This window comes from Myotis brandtii, unplaced genomic scaffold (genome assembly GCF_000412655.1).
Source record: "Myotis brandtii unplaced genomic scaffold, ASM41265v1 scaffold567, whole genome shotgun sequence".
Lineage (NCBI taxonomy): Eukaryota > Metazoa > Chordata > Mammalia > Chiroptera > Vespertilionidae > Myotis > Myotis brandtii.
Window position 1 is genome coordinate 1,123,681 of NW_005370116.1, and position 7,492 is coordinate 1,131,172.

The following is a 7,492-nucleotide window of genomic DNA, read 5'->3' on the forward strand; positions in this document are numbered from 1 at the left end:
ATTTTACGTATTATTGAAAGAAATCATTATTGTTCTTAATATACATTATGTTATTAAATAACCATTTTAAAGATTTAGAAACCCAGTTTTAGAGTGATCGAGTAACTTAGTTATAGTAAATACACATAATTCTTAATGTGTCCAGGTACTGTTCTAGGCATGACATATATAATCAATAATTCATGTGCGAAGCCAAGCCAAATAGTTATTAATCAACAAAATCAAAATTGGAAACTAGGCACATACAAAACATATGCCATGTACATTATCAACAGTGCTGAATTTTCCTCTATATGGGAAGAACATTTAATAAGAGGAAGAAAATTTTCTATAAAAAATAGGATAAAAATTGGATTCATACTCAGAAAATGTGAACTCTTAATGATATTTACCACTCAGGAGATGAGGGCCATAGGCTACTCATGAATCTACTGTATAAACATAAATGTAGCTATAGATATATACATATACTTGTATGTGTGTGAGACAGATAGAGAGGGGGAGGATTAGATTTCTCTAGGAACTGCACATTATATGAATTTTTGTGGTTTGTGTATAGAAATTAGAATACCAATTTAAAAATTTCCAGGCCACAGTTTGAGTACAGTATAATACTCTCTCCAGACTGGCTACCAATTGATTGATTAATGTTCTTTGAATATTTGATAATACTTTTGTTAATCAAATTGACTAAGACTCAAGCAATCAGAAGACTCAGAGCTAACAGGACATTATATAGCTCACTTTTCTGTCCACAGGATCTTTCTTCCACTGGTGGGATGAAGTGCTTACCAACATTAAATTGTTTTTGTTCTCAATAAGTTTATTTCACTAATAATTTTACTGATATTACATAAATTAATTGACTAGAGGCCTGGTGCACAAATACATGCACAGGTGGGGCCCCTAGGCATAGTCAGCGATCGGGGGGCTGATCAGGGCCAGCTGGTGGGGGGGGGGTACTGTGGGAGGTTGGCCAGCTACGAGAGGTTGGCTGTGGGAGCGCACTGACCACCTGGCCAGCCAGGGGGAGGGACAGTGGGAAGTTAACTGTGGGAGCGCACTGACCACCAGGGGGTAGCTTCTGCGTTGAGCGTCTGCCCCCTGGTGGTCAGTGCACATTATAGCTACTGGTCGACTGGTTGTTTGGTCGACTGGTCATAAAGGTCTCTTAGGCTTTTATACATATCGATATGCACTTCCAGTGAAATATGAGTGCAAGACAAAGAAATATTCTTTCAATGGAGATGAAGTTGAGTACATAGGAAAACTGTCATGAAGTGGCTAAAAATTCTGTTGAGATTGATTTGAGCAATTATAGAAAAAGTAGAGAAATATTTTAAAAAATCTTTAAGACTCCTGCAAACAAAATTAAAGAATTTATAGTTAATGCAGTTCTTTGGTTGTTCTTGTAAGAGAGAAGGGACAGAGCTCCAGCTAGCATTCAAACTAGGTCAGTAGCCTGCATATTATATGTTCTAAGGTAAGAAAAATATTTTAAGGTATGCATTTATATATTTAATCTATCCCTTATGATCATTTTTGATAAATTATTATGTCATATACATAATACATTATTTATGCTCAAACAAAGCTTTAAATTAAGCAAATTGTTTTCTTCCACCATTTCTCAAATCATTTAAATGCATTTATTATCATATTTTTGAACATTTTATACAGGTACTTCATATTCTGAAATGCAATTTTATCATCAAAAAATTTACCATGGTTTTTACTGTCCTTATTAATTGTAAAAAATCATGAAATAATATTCATTGACTCATAAAACAAGCACCAACATTATTTTATGCCAGGCCAGTGGAATTGAAAACTTGAAAAGGTTGAACCCAATTGCATCTACATGATGTAATAACAGATGCATTCATAGGCACAAGCTCACGCAGGCCAAAGCACTGGATCCCATAATGGGTTTTCTGAGGATTTTAAGTTGAAGATTACAATATCCTCCCTACTCAACATAACCGTCTCATGTGTGTTTAATTTTTTGTTCTAAATTATTATTGCATTGCTCTGAAAAATGAAGAGAACTTTTAAATTGGAATTAATGTAACTGAAACCTTCATTTATGTATGAATATAGAAATGTTCATGTTACAGTAATTTAATTTATAAAGCAAATCCCCAGTAGATTATCTAAATGTTATCTAAGTATATAGAGACATAATTGCTTTCAGAAATATAATATTAAGATTTCCAATGCTAAAAGAACAGTTTCTATAATTTTTATATGCAAATGCTTTTGAAAATTACCTTACCTGATATACAGCAAGGTCTTGAACACATTTTTAATTAGATAATCTTTTGAAAATTCCACTTAAATAAAAACAGACAACTCATGGGATAAACCATTAAATTAATGCTTTTACATCTTTTTTAATACTGCTAAGAAATTCTAATTATCAAGCTAGGTTTTCATATATTTTTTTTCTTTGTAGATATCACTTAGGTAAAAATCAGAGAATGTGTTTAAGAGTTTAGGTTCACCATTTTAACTCCTGATTACTTTGGCAAATATTCATGGAGGCACTTGGAAACTGACATCAGCATGGATGCCATATGTGTGCTATCACCAAGGAGCTTTTCAGTTTTGTACTGCACCATCGCGGACTTCTCTGCAACGAATCCTGCTCTGAGAGCAACAGAAACAACCCAGGTATACTTAGATGCTGACTCAGTGTTTCCTGACTTAGTAATTAATGATAATACTATTTATAGGTGATTTAGAAAGTTTCTTTTAATTGATAAGAGACAGAGATGAATGAGATCTTGGCAACGTAGAATGCAGCCAATCAATCAATCAACTAATTTTGTAGTTCATTATATTTTTATTCTGTAGATAACCTGAGCCATGGCACTTGGGTTAGTATCTTTTACATATTTTTTATATTTTAAATTTAAAGACAATTCTTACATCCATTTGCTCCTTAAGATTCTTTGTTTTCTAGGGATTTGCTATTCCACAAAATGTTTTTGGACAAGGTTACATCTTTTTCAGGGTATACTTTCATTTATGGATGACTGCCATAAAATAAAATTCCATTGTCATTTATAATTTCCAATTTTGGTTAATGGCATTTTGAAAGTTCTATAGCTTTCTAAATGAACCCAAGGGCTACTTCCATGGAAACTAGTACACAATACACAGTACCAAAATAAACTCCCCCAAACACAAAACAAGTTGCTCAATGCAAGGAAATATGATGAATTTAAATGTAATGTTTTATAAATACTCTTGCAGCCACATATAACTCCAAAATGTGAATTATGTGTGCAGGGTAACTATGTATTAATATAAGACAAAATCCTATATAATAAAAGGCTAATATGCAAATAGACCAAATGGCAGAACAACCGGTCACTATGACTGCACTGACCACCAGGGGCCAGATGCTCAATGCAGGAGCTGCCCCCTGGTGGTCAGTGCGCTCCCACAGGGGAAGTGCTGCTCAACCAGAAGCTGGGCCCAGCTGGAAAGCGAAGCGGTGGTGGTGGGAGCCACTCCCACCTCTGTAGCAGCACTAAGGTGAAGACTCCTGGACTACGAGAGGGCGCAGGCAGAGCTGAGGGACCTCGCCTCCCCCTGAGCACATGAATTTCATGCACCGGGCCTCTAGACTAGTCCTCTGGGGAGTTCAATCACTAACTATGACGTGCGCTGACCACCAGGGGGCGGCACGGAACGAAGGAAGGCCCCAGCCAGCAGCCAGAAGGCCTCCATTGGCCCTGATCTCCGGCCAGGCCTAAGGACCCTAGCCGTGCATGAATTTTGTGCACCAGGCCTCTAGTAGATAATAAAAAGACTTTCTTCTTACTTAATGCCTTCACCGTAGTGTATTTTTATATTTAGATGTGAACTATTTACATCCTAGAAAAGCTCTGGGTATTAAATTCTCACAATTTGTCATCTGCTATTACAGAAAATACTTTGAGGTAAGGTTTTATTTTTCATCCACTCCAATTTGAACAAATAAGCATAGATAAGGCGATGGAATCATTTAATGGGTTGTGTATTCCTATTAATGAAATGGCTTAAAATCTTTCACTCCTTTTAAACTTTACTTTATAAAAGGACAGGTGTTCAAAAAGATGTCTAGACTGCAGCTCACAGAGTGTCTTCAGCTTCCCATGACCACAGATAGACTGGCCCCAACTACTCCAGAAGCCTGTTGCAAACAGAAATCATATAGGTGGTGGAGAACCAACCCGATTATTTAAATTCTGCCTAATCATTTCATCAGCATTGACTATTGCATTCACTGCAGAAATGTATGGCAAATGCCATACGCATTTTAATTCAACCTGTCCCACATGCCCTATGAAAACTTGTCACAACAGTTTTGCCTCCTACAATTACACTATGTATAGGTTTGATTAATTAAATCATTGCGTTCTCTTTTTCCTCTTCTCCAATGTTTAGATGACATATTGCCAAGCAAGGATTCCAGCTTTTGTAGTTTTCATTTTTAAAAAGAGCCTTATATGGTTGCAAGAGTATTCATTAGTACTTATAAGGAAATCTAAGTTGTTAGACATTTATTTACATTGGAAATTTAACTTCACTTAATCCGGTTTTCAGTCACACAACCCTGATCAGGTATATCACTCTCCTTAAAATTATACAATGGTTTTCTTTCATTTGGGGTTATACCCCCAGATGCTTAACAAGTCTTATGTGGCTTCCATCTACCTCTCAGCTATTTCTTCAATTTTACCAACTTTCACTGGCCTCCTCCTTGTCTCTAAATCTCGGCCTCTGGACCTATTCATTTATTTGAACATGTGACATTGCGTCTGACTTCTGGGCCTTCGGCCATGCTAGTGTCTTTGCTTGTAACACGCTTGCATGCCCTTTGCCTGGCTGCCTTCCATTTTTTACTCAAGTCAATCACTAAAAGTCACCTTCCAAGGCTTTCTCTGCTGTACGCTTCCTTCCTTCCCACACTTGCTCTGCTAGTAATAGTTTGATATCCGTTTTCATCTAGCTTGTATTTCCTCTATTCCACAGGAAGTGCAATGCCTGTCCCATAATAATAAGCACTGCATATGTCTGTGGAGCTGAGTTGGAGTTAAAGAAATGTGTATCAGATACTGTACATAATAGTATGAATATATGGACATACCAGAGTTAGAGTTTTGTTTTGTTTGTTTTGATCTTAGTTTTCATGATGCTGCTGCCTGGGATTCCTGTCTCTTCACGATTAAAATAACTTAAATAAGTTGCCTTTGACTCAAAGTCCATATATCTATATTAATACTTCTCAGTCTTTGTTCCATTATTACACTACTGGTCAGTCTTTTTAGGTATTTTTCCTAATCATCCCTGCCCTGTGAAACTTGAAAAACACAAATATACTGGACCACTGTTTATATACTGTTTATAACCATTATAACACCTTAGATGTTTTACACCAATAATAAATGTCCACCCCTTGGGAAATAATGCCCTTGTGGAAAATGTATCATACAGATATTTATATTTTATTCTATATATCTATCTATCTATCATCTATCTATCAGTATCTATCTATATCTATCTATCATCTATCATCTATATATTAGTATCCTCTATATCTACCTATCATCTATCTATTTATCTATCTATCTATCTATCTATCTATCTATCTATCTACCTACCTACCTATTATATATTATCTATTTATAATCTTTTAATCTAAAGAATAAAAGGATAGAAAGAGAGAGAGAAATGTCCAGCTTGGCATTCTTTGCTGTATGGCTTCAGCTGCTCTTTGCAGAATCTTTTTCTGTTTCCAGCTCAGTCTCAGAGTTTGGGTCTGACCGGAGGCTTTGCACAAAAAACACATCCTCATTTATGATTGTTGTGTTGCCTTCCTGACTACCGGGTGCTTTAAGGAGTGTTAACAAAACATTGATTTGTATGGAAATATTAAAGTCAGAATGTACTGTAATTTTAGATTTTCATAGTCTGTATTTACCACAGTTATCATTTTATTCATGTTCATTTCCAAATGAACTGTTTTATGTATTTTCAACTGGAATTAGTTTTCTTTATGTAATTACTTTTAAAGCTGAATCAGAGTTGAAGCTTTGACAGTGATTGGTGGCATGAGGATCTATTCAGTTTCCACAGGCAGCTTGAAAAATAACCCTCTACGGGCAAACATCTCAGGTGCATGGAAAACCGAGTCTTAACATGAGCAACCGCAGAGAGAATGGGATTGCAGTCCTATTTCTTGCTTTCTCTGGCTTTTATTAGTCCACAGAGTGGTTGGAAACAAATGGCAGGGATTTGCTGGGAACATTTTACAATGCCTCCAGGGACCACAGCCCTGTTAAATCTACCTGCAGTGGCAGTTGTCATTTAAATACAATGTTACAACCTGTTAGGACACAAGAGGTGGGTGGGTTGTAAAGCCCACAGTCAAGAGAACTTCAGTGAGGATGGCAGATCTAAAAGAGATGTCCCATTTGTCATTTTTATTCCTCTTGCTCAGTAGACACTCACAAACTATTTGCCCAACCAGTTTAGTCCAGACACACATGTCAATTTACATGGTTTAGCTAACAACTCATGCTTGTCACCCGTCATTAGTTGTCGGCCTCAAAGCAATTGTGCAATATCACATTGGCTTTAAAAACAAACAGGTATTAGTTGTAAAAAAATTGAGAGAAGTTTATTAACATTCCAAATTTCCCTCCCTCAAACTAAACCACAGGCATTATAATATCTAATTTTGCTACTGAAAGGATTTTAGAGACAGGAGAGGCGGTTTTAGGGAAGGGGGTCCATGGGAGAGGAATGCATGCATGATGGGCGGAGACAGCTCCAAGCCACTAGACTGTGTATCTTACAAACACAGAGGACAGAGGAATGTTGCAAGGTAAGGGGGAGCATGAGAGGGGGCACCGGATGAGCTTTGAAACTTTGAAACAGATACCATACAATGAAAAGGGGGAAAGGGGCCAATTAGGAAAGCATGGGGGACACAAAATGAGGAAGGGTCCAATTAGAAAATGTCATGAACAGACAAAGAAGCTTCCAGCATTTATAAATTCATGAACAAAGAGAATCACAGGATTAGGATTTTTTTCCATTACAGAGAGCAGGTTTTTCATGATTTGGGGACCCCATTTGGGGATCCCTCCCTAGGAGGAGTTTGTATACACTTACATTAAACTTGCACACCTTGCTAAAATATTTTAATCCGCGAATTTTATTCTTTAAACTTCAGAGGTCAAGCACCCTACAATGAGAGTCCAAGCTTGCCATTCCTCATATCACTACTGCATGAGCCCTTTACTCCAGACCAATGGATGCATTCACAGGGCATATTTTGACATGAACACTGGCCTCATCATGTGGGTAGGCACTATGTTTAAGTGCGTCACGTAATTTTTCCTCACACAACCAAATGATAGGTGTTATTATCGTTCTGTTTTTACAGGTGAGACAGGCCAAGAAGAAAAAAACACACTTTGTGTTATAGTAAAGA